The 15875-nt window shown below is 39.8% G+C and overlaps 1 protein-coding gene and 1 non-coding gene across 2 annotated transcripts in view; one reads left to right on the top strand and one right to left on the bottom strand.

The window, feature by feature from the left end:
* Nucleotides 1–15875, bottom strand: part of TTC29 (tetratricopeptide repeat domain 29) — a 646928-nt gene that overhangs the window by 562920 nt on the left and 68133 nt on the right. The gene's annotated exons all lie outside the window — the stretch shown is intronic.
* Nucleotides 752–824, top strand: TRNAA-UGC (transfer RNA alanine (anticodon UGC)). The gene has a single exon. It is a non-coding gene; the product is annotated as a tRNA-Ala (tRNA).

Genomic DNA, 15875 nt, shown 5'->3' with positions numbered 1-15875 from the left:
GGAATATTATGAAGCAAGAGTGACAGATAAGATAGAAAATACTGGAAGCTAATGAGCAGTTTGAACAAGAGGCAATGGTATTCCAGACTAGGGTAGAGGTGGTGGAGGACAGAAGAAATATATAGGCATTAAAATGACAGGATTTTCATGATACTTTGGATATGAAAGGTGCGGGAGATGGAAGTAAGAATGACAGGACTTTTGGCTTAGGACACTGGATGGCACGATGGTGCTACTCATGGAAGTAGGATTCTTGACTATTATTCCTAAGTACAGGTCTTTTTGCTATCTGTTGTAAAATTCAAGTAAGGCTCCCACATATCCTAAAACAATTACAGGTACACATCATGATCTTCATCCATTAGAGTTGCTCTAACAAAAATACCATAGATTGGGTAACTTAATAAATATTTCTCACAGTTCTGGAGGCTGCAAGTCCAAGATCAAGTCACTGACAGATTCAGTATCTGGGGAGGGCCTGCTTCTTGGTTCAAAGGCAGCTGTCTTCTCTCTGTATTGTCACAAAGCAGAAGGGGTGAGGGAGCTCTCTGGGGTCTCTTTTATAACGGCGCTTAATCTCATTCACGAGGGCTCCACCCTCACAACCTAATTATCTCCCAAAGACTCCACTTCCTAATAGCATCACATTAGGATGGATCACAACAAAGGAACTGGGGCGGGGCGAGGGATGGAATACAAACATTCAGTCCGTAACAATGATTTAGCCTCACTAAGTGAAAATGTCTGGTGGGGAGGGTATAGCTCAGTGGTAGAGTGTTAGCTTTGCATGCGTGAGGTCCTGGGTTCAATCCCCAGTACCTCCATTAAAATAAATAAATAAACCTAATTACTCACCCCCCCAAAAAAAGTATTAAAAATATTCTGCCCCTTGCCAGACATACTCACCAGTGTTCTTTGCATAAGTGAAGGCTTTGTGAGACAGATGGCAAAATACCTACAACATTGTCTATGTAACTTAACAAACCATATGGCCCTTCTCGCTCTAACTCATTTTTTCCAGGACCACAGATTTAGCTGATTGCTTATCAGACAAGGTTCACATACCAAACAACTAGAATCTTTCCAAATGAAGGAAGATATTCACACAGCTGACTCTGAAAATTAACCCCAAGCACAGAAAGAAAAATGTTTCCAGATCCTCTACATCACTTCTAGCTGTGAGACAGGATTTTTTTAATAGTTTACGTGATTCTTCTGAAAACTATGTGTAATTAACTATCATTTCTACATTTAAGGTACCAAATTTAGAAGCCATAAAATTGATTACTAGTCAATCAGATGATCAATTTTTAAGACATGTCTTGACCGATTCATGCTAGATTGGAAAACCTGCTCTAGTGAGGAGTTAGATGTGCCTGAGGCTCACCATTTAAAACGTGAAATTATTTTTTAAAGAAGACAGAAACAGAGAAGTATTACCTTAGAAAGGGAAAAAGAGATCAGAGAGAGAAGAGCTATCTTTCCCCACCAAAGACCTCAAGATTTTAGTCAATAATGTTGGCAATTAATTAAGTTTACACAAAGTAGGGTATGAGCTGTTCTTTTCCTAGTGTTTCTATTTACCAGGCACTATGCACACGGAACCTAGTTTAAGCTCACAAAACCCCTCAGGTTGGTATTACTGCCATTTTATCAATGTCAAAACAGAGGTTCCTCAGCAAGTATAAAGAACTTGTCTGAGCTCACACGGCAACCTAGGCCTGTGTATTTGCCACCATCCCATGCTGTCTTCCCACACGGAATCCACCAAAACATCTCACAAGGAACACCGCCATCAAACAGTGTGCTGGGTTGGAATTCAGAGAGCCCTTTGCCCCACTAGTTACAAAGCAGTGCTTCATGAAGGAGATGACCTTGATTTTGCCACAGAGCTTGTCACTAAAAATAAATATCTGTTGATCAAGCGATTGGAAAATTAAATGAAGCAAGTAAAGGGGTATTTGGAGAAGACTGTTTTTCACTGTTTCAAAATTGGAAATACATCCTTTTATGAAACCATGCAGACTCCTTATATTTTTCAGGAACAGTCAACAAAAAAGAAAAGAATTGAGTGTTCAGTTACTTTGAGGAAAATGAAGATCAAACATCACACTTGTAAACAAGTCTCCCAACTTTGGGGTCAAAAAGATTCTCTATAAAATGGAGGCACTTTTATTATCCCCAAAAGGTGGTCCCCGAGCTGTCCTGGACTTTCCTGCTAACTGAACACATGGCTGAGGGGCTGACCTCAGCTTCTCCGCTGAGCCTCTCTCTGCATGACTAGTGAGAACCTGCCTTCCTGGGAAATGCCCACACTTAACTTTGTTGGGCTCCTGTCCCTGTTTCATCAGCCTCAAAGTTTAATCGTAATTCCATCACGAGAACATGAATGAATCACATACAATGAAATGATAGATTCTCCAACATTCTTGAGCAAGATGGGCTAAGTCTTATGTTACATTTGGCCCATGTAGACTTGGCTGAAGGCGCACCTCAAATTCAGGTGGAGCTAAAGAAGGACCGCCTTGTAGTCTTATAGTTTCCTCGTGGTGATACCTTGCATTTTAAAACACATACTCTTTAGTTTTTTTCTAATTCTCTTCCGGCTTCACCTACATGAACCATAAATAATTGGGTTTTATTTTTAATCAATTCAATGAGAGAAAAATAAACTGATTATTTCTCCTTGAATGAAGGAAGCCAGGAAGGGAGGAGATTTTTCACTCTACAACTGCGTATGTTTTTGTGATATTGGCAAAACACAAAGGAGGCATTGTGTGTCCTAAATCAAATAGAGCACAGCCTCCAAGACACCGTGGGATGGGGCCCCCCTCCTCCGCCCTTTCCTCCTAACACTCCTCTATACGATGGTTCCTCTCCAACCACACCAACCTTCTCTCTGTTCCTCAGATAAACCGAGCTTGTTCCTGCTGAGACCACAGCACCTCGCTACTCCCTCTGCCCAGAACACTCTGCTCCCAGGTTAGATGTACAGTTTCCTTCTACTTGTCATTCATGACTCAGCTGACATGTCGCCTCCTCTTGTTTTCCCAGGTCACTCTCCCTAATAGCAGCTGTGAATCCCTCTCTTTGCGGCTGTGTTTTCTTCATAGCACTGTCCCGTCTCTGAAATATCCTGTTCATTTGTGTTTGGTTGTTTTCTGTCTGTGTCCCCCATCTAATACAAGCACCCCAAGAGCAAGGACCTTGTCTGTCTTGTCCACCAACACATCTCCAGAGAACTGAACTTGTGCCTGATGCAGAGTTCTCAATAAATATTTGCTGCATGAATGAATTAACAAATAAATAACTATATGAACGAATGAATGATTGATTTCTATGAAAGTTGCAGTAAAGTCCCTCATACCCTCTAAACACAGCCAGGAGTTATGGTAAATCCGCAGTCTGCTACAGAAGAGGCGAATAACTCTGGGAACAAGGTTCCATCCTTGATACTCATTCTTATGGTTTAGCCAAACTCCAACCAATGAAAAAGTGAGAAAATCCTTCTTTATATTGCCATGTCTAGGTTTTTCTCTTTGTGCCTAAAGATGATAGTCCTGAATAAAAGTCAACAAATAGAAATCCGTCATATAGTAACAAAATACCTTCTTCCTTCATAATTAAAAGGATTTCAATAGAGGCAAGCAGTTCTTGGTTTTCTCAACTTAACGTATTCCAAAGACTGTTTCTGCAGTTCAACGGGCATAAAATTTAATGCATGCAGCTTACATTCTTTGGGTCTACTTCATCTTAATTAATTTCTGAAAATTTCCACTTCATGTTCTCCCTCCCTCTTCCTCCTCCCCCACCTCTGGCAGTATATGCCTCACTTTAAAATACAGATAAGGATTTGAGGGCCATAGAATGGCCATATCTTGAATCATGGCCACAGTCAGAAGGACAAAGAAAACAAGGATGTTATGTCACAAAATGTTTGAACTAGGAAGATCTCTCTTTTACTAAAGAAAAGCCACGCATAATGGCTGCCTGACTTTTTTAATTTATGGAGGCAAAAATATTTTGTTTCACTTAATACTACATATAGAAATATAATAATCTAAAACATATGCCATTCTGTTTAAAGCTATTTGTCATTCTTGTTGAAAATCAGTACCATTCAAATCATTGTATTCATATATAGAATACATTTTACCTCTTTATGAAGAGGAAAATTTAAATATTTAACATTTATTAACATTGAATAGTGCCTATTCAAATACATTTTCAAAAAAAACATTAAAAACAATCAGCTAAAAATTAAAATTTCCTTTTATTTGGAGTTTAAAACATTAAAGATTTAATGACCAACATTTAACAAATAGTAAAAACAGTGATAAAATAAATGAAACGAAAATAGTTTCTACTGATGTAAATGTCTTTACATTTAGGGAAATTTGACAAATTGCCTCCAGGAAAAAAGTTTAGCCAGTATATGGATTAAAAAAGCATTGTATGATGGGCAAAGAGTGGACATTTTCATTAACCAGCATTTTCCTCTACAGAATGGGTTTCTCCAGCTTCAGTGTGCCTTATGCCCCCATTTATAGGCTAAATTCTTAACCTGCCTCTAAGCTAATATTCAGTAAGTGAGGTAATTCTATGACTCAAATTGATCTTCCACTATCCTTAATTTTTTGCAGGCAAACTGACCCTCTCAACCTAATCTCAAATGCATGTGGCTAGTTTTTGTCACTTTAAAATTGTACTGCACAAGCAGAAGACCTACACAGACATTTCTCCAAAGACATACAGTTGGCCAACAGGCACAAGAAAGGATGCTCAACATCACTATTTGTTAGAGAAATGCAAGTCAAAACTACAATAAGGTATTACCTCAAAATTGCAAAAAATTGCCAAAAAATTATCATCACCCCAAAATAAAACCCAGTATCCATTAAGCAGTCACTCCCCATTCCCTCTTCCCCCATTCCTTGGCATCTATCAGTCTGCTTTCTCTCTCTACAGATTTACCTACTCCAGATATTTCATAAACTGGAATCATACAATATGTGACCTTTGGTGTCCATCTTCCTTCACTTAGCATAATGTTTTCAAAGTTTGTCCATATTGTAGCACAGATCAGTACTTAATTCCTCAATAAATTATGGCCAAATACTATCCCATTGTTTGTATAAAAGTTTGTTTACCTATTCACGCACTGATGAATATCTGGATGGTTTTCATCTTTTGACTATTGCCAATAGTGTTTCTGTGAACATTCACGTATAAATACTTGAGTAACTGTTTTTATTTCTTTTGGCTATAAAACTAGGAGTGGAACTGCTGGGTTACATACACAGTTACTCTATGTTTAACTTTTTGAGAAACTGCCAAGCTATTTTCCACAGCAGCTGAGCCATTTTGCATCCCCACCAGCAATGTAAGAGGGTTCCAATGTCTCCACATCCTTGCCAGCGCTTGTTGTTTTCCATTTTGGTTTCTCCTTTTCTTTTTTTGGTTTTTGGTTTTAATTATAGCTATCTAAGTGGGTGTGAGGTGGCATCTCACTGTGAACTTTCCATTGTTTTTACATACAGCTTGAACACAGAGAACTCCACCAACTAATTTTCTTAACAATTTTTGCTGTTGTCTTGTAAGGCGTCTCCCCACCCCTAGGCATATGCCATTTTCTAACATAACAACGACAATAACAAAAATGAGACTAGCTGACCCTTACATAGTGCTGGTTGCTTTACATGTATTATTATTATTATTATTAAGACTCAACCCTCACAACAACTCCATGAGGTATTGTTCACTCCAGCTTACCAACGAGGAAACAGGCCACTAAAGAGCTCAAGTGTCTTGTCCAAGCTCTACAACCAGTAAATCCTGAAGCTATAATTCAAACCCCGTCTGCCACTCAAGTTCATTTTTCCCTTTTGTTTCCAGTATGTATCCCAAAGTAGGTGAAACCCAGAGGCCTTATAGACAGATGCAAAGCTTATTAATGCAACTTATTACATACAATACAGAGTTCGAAATCAGGCACTCATGCTATATTTTAACCATAAATGTGTGATTAGGATTTTAGCTCTTTGCTTTAAAAAGACTGTTGTTATATGTGTCCCTAAATGTACTTCCACTCTTAGTAAGGGTCAAGCATCCTTCATCCAAGCTGGGCGGGTAATGGGAGGGCTCCCTAGTCAGGCCAGGGGAAGCCCGTGGCCTGTGATGGTGCTCCCTCCAAGACCTACACCATGAAACAAGGATCTGGCTTTGACACTATGAATTTCTCCACCAGCCTCCCCCATGAACAGAAGCAAAATCTGAGCAGGGTAGTAAGAAACTGTAAACTTTAGCCTTCCTCTTTGAACCCTCTCAGGCCTTTAAGCACTGGAAACAGCAAGGACATTTCATGTTTCTGTGTAAAGAAAAAAAAGCCAGTTTCTCCTGTACCTTTGGACTTGAAACTCGGCTCCTCATCAGTTCCTGAATCAGCTCCAGACAGATAGGAAGAAACTCCTCTCCTTGACCCCAGAGCAGAACATTCCTTTCAAAACCTCCTCATTCCCCCCAATCACATCAGTCTTCAGCTAGTAAAGAAAAATGAGTTTAAAAAAAATTTTTTAAGAGTTACTTAGTAACAAAAATCATGACCCGCTGCTAAGGATGTGATCAGGCAATACCACACTATGACAGAGAATGACTCAGAAGGTTATATAATGTTCTTAAATCCCCCAGAGGGTCCAGAGAGCCCTGTAACCTCTGCCCTCCTCATGCTTGTCATTCCAGCCTGACCGACCAGTGTCCTGGCGGTGTTCGTGGTGTGTGGCCATCCCATCTGACAAGAGAGAGCAAGCCTGCCATTCTACCCGGTCTGTCACTACCCGGAAGAGAAAAGAATGAACATCCAGCGAGCACCTACTATGTGCCAGGCACTTTACAGACATAAGAAGTAGCAATGGATGAGAGGAGGGCCCAGGAGTCAAGGAGACCAAGGTGTGATGCTCACCTTCACCTCTCATCACCTGAGCGACTCCAGGCAAGAAATGTAACCACTCTGCATCTCACTTTGCTCATCCATAAAATCTACTGGTTCATGAATCATAAAGATGACGGTGAGGATTGCATTTCATAACACTGTCAAGGGCTTTGCACGTAGCCTGGATCAGAGTAATGGCTCAGTGAGTATTAGCTATTAACAGCAGTGCTATCACTATTATTGTTCCAGTATCTCCCATTCTCTTCTTAAGCAGAGAAAGCTCCGAATGGGAAGAACTCAGCTCTTCCCAATTACTCCCAAGAGACTTTTGAGTGGTTCCTCTCACCTGGATGTCCCTGCCACCAGGAAGCATCTAAATGGAGAATTTGATGCATTGCTCTTAACCTTAGTAATGCCTGCTCCATCGTTGCCAAAACACAAATCCTTATAGTTCTTTCTAAATGGGGTTGTGAAGACAGGATTTAAACTCAAATGTAAACTTGGGCCACTCACGGCAACAAAAAGTGACATTTCAATTGTTGTCAAAGGTCAGGGGTGGCACTAAAATGAAACACCAACAACTCATTGCTGGAATAACCCACTCCGTCCTGCTAAGAGTTCACCTAGCTACTGAATGGATGAAAAGTCTTCTTTAGAATGTCTCATCCAGACGAGTCCATGGAAAACTTTGGCCCATTTTTAGAACAAAATTGAAATTGGCCTTTTATGGTGATTCAAAAGCAGGCAGATAGTATCTGCAATTATTTGCCTCTGCATTTATGGAATTGCTGATCCCCCAAAGCAGGTGGCCTGAAGCAAACGGTGCCAGCTGCTTCCAGAATAATCCGTGTTTGTATATTCACTCCCCACACACACTCAAAAAAAATAATAAAACTAACAGGAACTAAAAAGAAACAAGCATATGCAAAAAACAGGTCACTGACGCATGCACCTCGGCCCACAGTCAGCCAGATTTCGTCCTCCCTTTTTGCTCAATTAAATGGACAACTTTTAGCTCTTGTCTTACTTGGCTTTTTGAATACTTTCCGAAGCATTTACACTGTTGTGTAATGGAAACTTTACAGCTTTCTGGAAACTGCCTCATTCTGGTCCTAGTGACATCCTGCTCCCCAGGTTCTCTTGGCATCTTTCTGCTTCTCAGTCTCTGTCTCCTTCTTGGGTGCATCTTTCCCTGCCTCCTCACTCATATTGTGGTGTTCCCTGGGACGCCCACTCCCTTTACTCATTACAGTACAAATAACTGCATGGCACATATAGCCTACTACTAGGAGAAATAGAATCTGAATCATGCATTTCAGTTGGAGAGCATTCTAAAACTTATACCTTCCCTTCTTAATAAAGGCATTTACTTGCCTCAAATAAAGCAACTTAAGGTAAAGCCTCTAGATCATGTCCTCTTTCCAAGAAGGCAAGGACACAGGCATGTGGAAATGCCCACAGGCTAGTGGGAAAATTAAATTGATATAACCTTCTTGAAACCAATTTACCAATAATTATCAAAAAGCCTTTACAATGCCAACATATTCCAATGCAAAAATTCTCTTTCCACATGACAATTGGAACATTTACTAATATTCATCTTAAGCAACGCTCAATTAAAAATGTGTTTGAAATAGCTAAAAATTTAAAGCAATCTAAATCGTTTGATAAACCATGGCATACCCATATAATGACAGTTTAAAATCTCCAAAATACATTCTTAAATGAAAAAGTTAAAAATAATAAATAGGATAAGGCCCCAGTTCTTAATACCTGCATGTGAATTTGAATAGACATACATACATACAGAAAACAAGAGAGGGGAAATGGAAAGAAGTCATATTCGATGTTAATAAAGATTCTTTGTGTAAGAAAGATGGATGACTTGTATTTTATTCTTTGGGCTTTTCTATGTTTTCAAAATTCACTGAAATAACATGGATTATCTTTCTAATGAGGGGAAATAAACTTCTTAGGGAAAAGCCTCTGAGAAGAGAGAGAGGTCATATAAAGAAAGATAAGAGGTAACTATTCTCCGAGAACTTGTAACTCCAATAAGTTACGTGTTATAGAACACCATAAGAACATTATAAGAAGTTACTTCTAAGAAAGATCCATTCAGTGAGACTATCTGAAATAGAATATATGTTTCAGAATAAGATGCATTTGATTAAACAGAGTAAATCCTGTTTGAGCAGTCCAGGGATAAACATAGGAGGAGAGATGTCTCACTTGTCACAATCTAACATAGGGAAGAGAACAGCACCTGGCTGACTTCAGAATTTGTCAAGAGATAGTTTAGCTTTCTCAAATGTGTGAGATACATAGTGTAAAGATGGAAGCATTGCCTCTGGAATTAGATGAGCAACGTTTACCTTCTGCTAACTAGCTGCCTAGCCTTACGGAAGTGATTCAGCATTTTAAACCTCAGAGATTTTTTAATTTGTGAAATAAAGATAACACTTACTTCACACAGTGTAGATAAAGAAATCAGTGGATTCTTATCATGCACGGATTCCATTTGCCTACCTGCTAAAATTCCTTTGGAATCTCAAATCAATACTCCCAGTGCTTTCACGGTCATCTGTGAATACGCTCAGAGCAGGGAGCATTTTGAGGTGCAACCACACATTCCCAACAGAGGTGGAACAAACAATGCTCTGCCTTCTTTCTTGTTTTAACTCTCAGACTGTGAACAAGTGTCCTTTTCGTTATCTATTTAATGCCATATTTTTCACATTTTTGTACTTTTTTGTTAGGAATTCACTGTTTAAAATGGCCACCTAGCGTAGCACCAAAGTGCTGTCTCACATTTCTAAGTGCACGAGGGCTGCAATGTACCTTGAGGGAAAAACACATGTATTAAGTAAGTTTCATTCAGACATGAATAACAGTGCTGTTGGCTGTGAGTTCAAAGTTAATGAATCAATAATATATGTTAAATAAGGTCTCTTTCAACGGAAACACATACAAAACAAGATTATATATTGATCAGTTGACAAAAATGTTGTCACCAGAGGCTCACAGGAACCTAACCTTGTATTTCCTCTATGAGCAATGCTCCGGTATTTGCTAATTCACTGTTTGTAGCAACATTATAGGCCATAATTATTGAGTATCAACTATGTTCCAGGCACTGTATTAAGCATATGATGTTATGTTATCTCTTGTAATCCTCTCCACAGTCTTCTGAGGTCAATCTGATTACTGTCAGCCATTTGAATGGTAAACGAACTAAAGCTTTGTGAGCTTAATTTGCCAGTGATCCCAGGGCTAGTGAATGTAGGAAATGAACAAAACTTCCCTGCTCCAGAGCCTACCAGCTTAACCTCTACACTGCACTGATCAACTCAAGGGTTCCCTGTCACTCCAATTTCTGTACCAACATAACCTTTCTGTAATGTTTTTAAGGGAGCAAAGCGCTTAGAAACTAGCTCTGGTCCCCTCTCACTCCCTCCTGCCTCCCCAAGTGCACAGCTTGCTTGGGTACTGAGTCTTCATTCCTGAAGGAGTTTTCACAGTCCCAGAGGCTTTAACTCGTCACGGAGTTTCATATCCAATGTTTCACATGTGTGCACATGTTGTGTTCATGTTTACTTCATGGAAATATTTCAAGACAAAAATTTTTATCTGGGCATGTATGTAAGTATTACTAAACCACACTGAATAATGAAAAATCCTGGGAGTTGACAGAGTCACTCTGGGGACCTAAAAGTCATCTCACTGCTGAACCCTTACCATCTATACTACAAATACCACCCCATCTCTCTGGTGGAATCACTTTCATACCTATGGGCAGGCTGCCCGTGTGGCATGGGTCTCTTTGGGAAAATGTCCTCGGGCTCTTCATGGGATTCCATGAGTCCATCCATCCAGCAGCTCCACACCCTCTGCCATGGACAGCGGACACACCACCCAGGCTGACCAACCAGAATCAGTCATCTTCCTCATACAACAGCCCAGGGAGGGTTCATCCAAGTCCTCTCTGAGGAATTGACATGGATGTCTCTTTTGCACTTTGATCCCAAGCTGTAAGAATGCTTGTGGCCACTAGGGATATGTTGCCATAGAGAGAGCCTAAGAAGAAAACAGTGGTGATAAGCGATGCTGAGAGACAAAGAGCGACAAACAGACAGAGGGCTGATGAGACTGTCTGAACGCCTAGACCCAACGATGTGTGAACCACACCTACCACATGAAGTTCCCAGTTAAGGAAACCAGAATATCCCCTTCTATATTTCGTTTGTGTGGGATTTTCAGTCACTTGCCATGTATATAGTCCTAACCAATACAGTGCACTTCACAATGTCATTGAAACCAAAGTTTCCCTTTTAGTGCTTTTATTCTGTTTTTAATTGTTGAAACAGTAGAAAAGTACAAAATAATACCTTTTCTTTAAAAAAATAGGCATAATCATTACTCTTCATGGACTAGCAGTGCTAAATGGAATTGGAGGTTTAGAAAAACTGTCATAGTATGTTTGGTAAGTTAAAATAACAAGCTAAAGAAGCCCAGATATTGTTAGCTTCAGAAATAGTGAGTAATATTATGTAAAAATTAAATGGGCATATTAAAACCACATTTAATCTCTAAAACTCTGGGTGTGTGTATGTATGTGTACAAACCAATGACTTCCAACAGCTCACCCCTGAATTCCAGAGTCATTTATCCATCTGCCAACTGGACATCTATCTCCCCTCTAATGTCACTAGGCAACCAATGTCCAAAAGACAGCTCTGGATTCCCTCTTCAGAACCTGCTCTTCGTCAGTTTGCCTTTTCAAGAAAAAGTCTTTAGTTCATCCAATGGCTAAGGTGCAAAACTTAGAAGTTACTCTTAACTCCTTTCCTCCTTTCACCTCACCTCTAGTCAATCAAAAAAAGCTGTTAGTTCTGCTGCAAAATATGTCCTGTTTCCAACTTCTCTCCATCTCCACCACCATAACCCTGGCCCAACCCACACCGCCTCTCCTGGGGTTCACTGCCACAGTCTCTCCACTGGGATTCCTGCTTCTGCTCTTAGTCCCTTCTAGTCGACTGTTCACAAAATAGTCAGAGGCACAACTTTTAAAATAGAAATCTGATTATGTCCTACCTCTGCTCAGAACCCTCCCATGGTATCCTGTTACACTTAGAAGAAAGGCCAAAGTGTTTATCACACCTGTATGATCTGGACCCTTGCAACCCAAGCTGTATCATCCTTTATTACTGCTTCCCTCACTCATTCTGCCCCAGCTGAATTGGCCTCTTTCACTATCCCTACAATACAGTGAGCATGCACTCACCTCAGTGCCTTTGCACTTCCTATTTTTTCTGTCTAGAATGTTCTACCCCTCAGCTATTGCCATGGCTTGTTTCATCTCTTCATTCAGGTCTTTGTTCAGATCTCACCTCATCCAAGAAGCCATCCCTAGCTGGCCTTTCTAAGATACTTATCCCCTCATTTGCTTTCTGGCCCTTACTCTGTTTTATTTTTCTTCATAGGTCTTACGTTATTTTTTCCTTTCCTACTTGTTCACTAACTGATTGCCTTCTCTAGAATATAAGTGCCATGAAGTCAGGGACTTAGTTTTATTTACTGCAGTATCTCCATCATCTTGACCAATGCCAAATACAAAGTAAGCCCATGCTAAATATTTGTTGATTAATAAAAGAAGAAACTTTTGTAACATATAACACAGGCAAAAAGTCAGTATCACTAATATAGAGAGATGTTCCCATCAATAAGAATATTATTTCATTCCTCTAGGAAAAAAATGGGGACACCCAATGCCCAAATATAGGTGTTTAAGTATCATTCCCTGATAAAGGGCACTGGAACACCTTCGATAAACTGGTAATTCCAAGACTGGAGCACAAAAGAATACAAAATGATCCTGGAGCATCATGTAGGACTAGAAAGTGAGGATGTTCAAAGAACAAGAGTATAGGGACACAGGAGCCAACCTGAGTCTCTGGTGGCAAAGGTAGAAGAATTTGAGCAATAAAATTATTAGCATGGTATTCAATTACAATCCAAAGTATAAAATAAGTATAACAGGATCCCATGCTGATATAAATGGTTGAATACATAAATAAATGGAGGGGAAAAGACATGTCTTCTTCACAGAAAAGTTCCAAATAATATATAGAGTTAGGCTGTTTAGGCTGAATTGTCTCCCCAAAATCCGTACGTTGAAGGCATAACCTCCAATAACTCAGAATGTAACTGTATTTGGAGATCTGGAGATAGGGCCTTTAAAGAGTTCATTAAGACCAAATGAGCTCATATGGTGGCTCCTAATCCAACAGGACCAGTGTCCTTGTGAGAACAGAAGATTAGGACATACACCTACTCACACAAGACCATGAGAAGACACAGTAACACCTGCAAGGTAAGGGGAGAGGCCTCAGAGGAAACCCAACCTGCTGACACCTTGGACTGCTGGTCTCCCAAACTGTGAGAAGTAAGTTTCTGTTGTTTACACCACCTCGTTCCTGGCGTTCTGTTACAGTGGCCCTAGCAAGTGAATACACCTCCCTTTCCAGACGTGGCACCCCAACCCCTATCTCCCACTTTGAGAGCGGGCTGAATTTAGTGACTTGCTTCCAAAGAATAACAGTATAGAAAGTAAATAAGAATATAGAAAGAGGGGATGGAGAAATTAATTGGGAGTTTGGGACTAGCAGATACAAACTACTACGTACAGAACAGATAAATAATAAGGTCCTACTGTATAGCACAGGGAACTACAGTCAATGGCTTGTAATAACCTGTAATGAAAAAGAATGTGTATGTGTGTACAACTGAGTCACTGTGCTGTACACTAGAAACTAATACAACACTGTGAATCAACTATGCTTCAATTTACAAAGAAAAGTTTTTAAAAAGAGTATAGAAAGTGAAAAATAATAATTTCACAGTGAAGAGACCTGGCAAACACCACCAGTATGAAGTGATCAAGGTTAATCTCACGAGTGCTAAGTCATGTTGACAGCAAGTGCCCCCTACAGGATTAGGATGTGATGGGAAAGGCATCTCACCTCTGCAGTGTTCTTTCCAAACACCCATCATCCCGGTCGAATCATGAGAAAACATCAGACAAACCCAAAGTGAGAGATCTGACCCGTACTCTCAGAACTGTGAAGGTCATGAAAAACTGTCACATATCACAGGCAACTACAGAAACATGAAGATTAAATGCCATGTGACACCCTGGACTGGATCCTAGAACAGAAAAAGAACATTTGTGGAAAAACTAGTGAAATCAAAATAAAGCCTGAAGCTTAATTCACAGAAATGTACTAATGTTGGTTTCTTAGTTGTGACACATGGACCGTGGTAAGGCAAAATGCTGTAAGGGACAGTCAGGAACTTTCTGTACTCTCTTTGCAACTTTTCTGTTTGTCTAAAATTATTTCAAAATAAACATGTATTTTCCTTTACATACACAAGGAGAATAAATAGGCAAATCACTAAAGAAATGCAGAGCATCAAAAACCTATGGAAATTACGTACAAAGAAATATAACTAATTGAAGAAGTGTAAATGAATACCATGAGTTATTTTCTACTTGTCTGAGTGATGAATTTCAAAAGCAATTAAGACCCAAAGGTTTTTGAAAAGTATGAAAATATAGTATTGCCAATAGTATCTAATGTCTTCATCGAGTACATACCTCAATATATTTCCCAAGGAAATAAGTACTCCGGATAAAAACTAGCATTTATTGGACATGTAGAATGTTCCAGCACTGTGAAAAATCGTACCTATGCATCGGATCATTTGATTTTGACAATTTTTTTAGGTAGACACTACTATCATCATCTACATTTTAAGGATGAGCAAGCAAAATTATAATCCTTACAACAAAGAGATTATTCATTACAGTAAAGTAATGGCCTGCTCCAGTGAACAATGCCTCCCCATGTCTCTGCCATGGCATGGTCCCCTCCCACAGGGACTCTGGGTTTGGCCATGTTACTTGTTTGACCAGTGAGATACAAGCTCACATCACAAATAGAGGATTTCCTTCTCTCTGCTTTCCAAGTCTTGCCACAATGTTAAGAAACCCTCGGCTGCTGAAGATTCTAGTTCTGTCAACAGCCAGCACCAAAAACCAGACATGGAAGGAGGCCAGTTTTGACCAGCCAGCCACAGCTGAGCTCTCATTCGATTTGAGCCACATGGGGGAACCTGAGCAAGAGAATCAGAGACCCAGCAAGCTGAGCCCAGCCCAGAATGCTGACACACAGACTCATGAGCAAATGAAACAGTGGTTTTAAAACAACGAGTTATGTGCTCATTTGTTTTGCAGGGATAGGTAACTAATGACCTTACGAGAGTTTTGTTATATCTAATTTGTACATGAGGAATCTAAGACTTGGTTAAGTAGTTTGTCTAGTAAGTGGCAGAGCCAGGATTCACAGGGACATGTGAGTAATTTTAAGAGCCAGCATTCTTCAGCTCTGTGCTGCTCCATTTACCATCCATCTTAGTGAAGTTTAAAAGTGAGAAATTACAAACAACTGAAAAGTTCTTCAAAAGGGGATTGTTTCAGGAAATTATGATAGCCAGCTACAACAGATGATACAATAAAATACCACTAATGATTACCCTGCTAGCCACACAAATCTATTGCTGCGATGAGAAGATAACAAAAGTTCACTTTTGCTGGGTGTTACTATGTGTCGGGCACTGTTCTTGGTGTTTTTCACATGCTCTGTTTCATTGGCTTTCACAACTCTGTGAATAGATTATAAATTATTCTCATTTATAATTATTCTCAATTACTCCCAGGGCCCATTTCCTTAAGGAAATGGATGCAGAGTAATTAAACAACCTGCTCAAGCTCACGTAGCTACTAACTGGTAAAGCTGAGATGTCAACCTAGGGAGCTGGCCTTCCAAGGCCAAGTTCCTGACTACATCATGCTGTTTCTCTCACAAGATAGTTCTATGTGAGAAAG

The sequence above is a fragment of the Camelus dromedarius genome, chromosome 1 (genome assembly GCF_036321535.1).
Source record: "Camelus dromedarius isolate mCamDro1 chromosome 1, mCamDro1.pat, whole genome shotgun sequence".
Taxonomy (NCBI): Eukaryota; Metazoa; Chordata; class Mammalia; order Artiodactyla; family Camelidae; genus Camelus; species Camelus dromedarius.
This window is presented reverse-complemented; position numbering and strand designations above follow the sequence as displayed.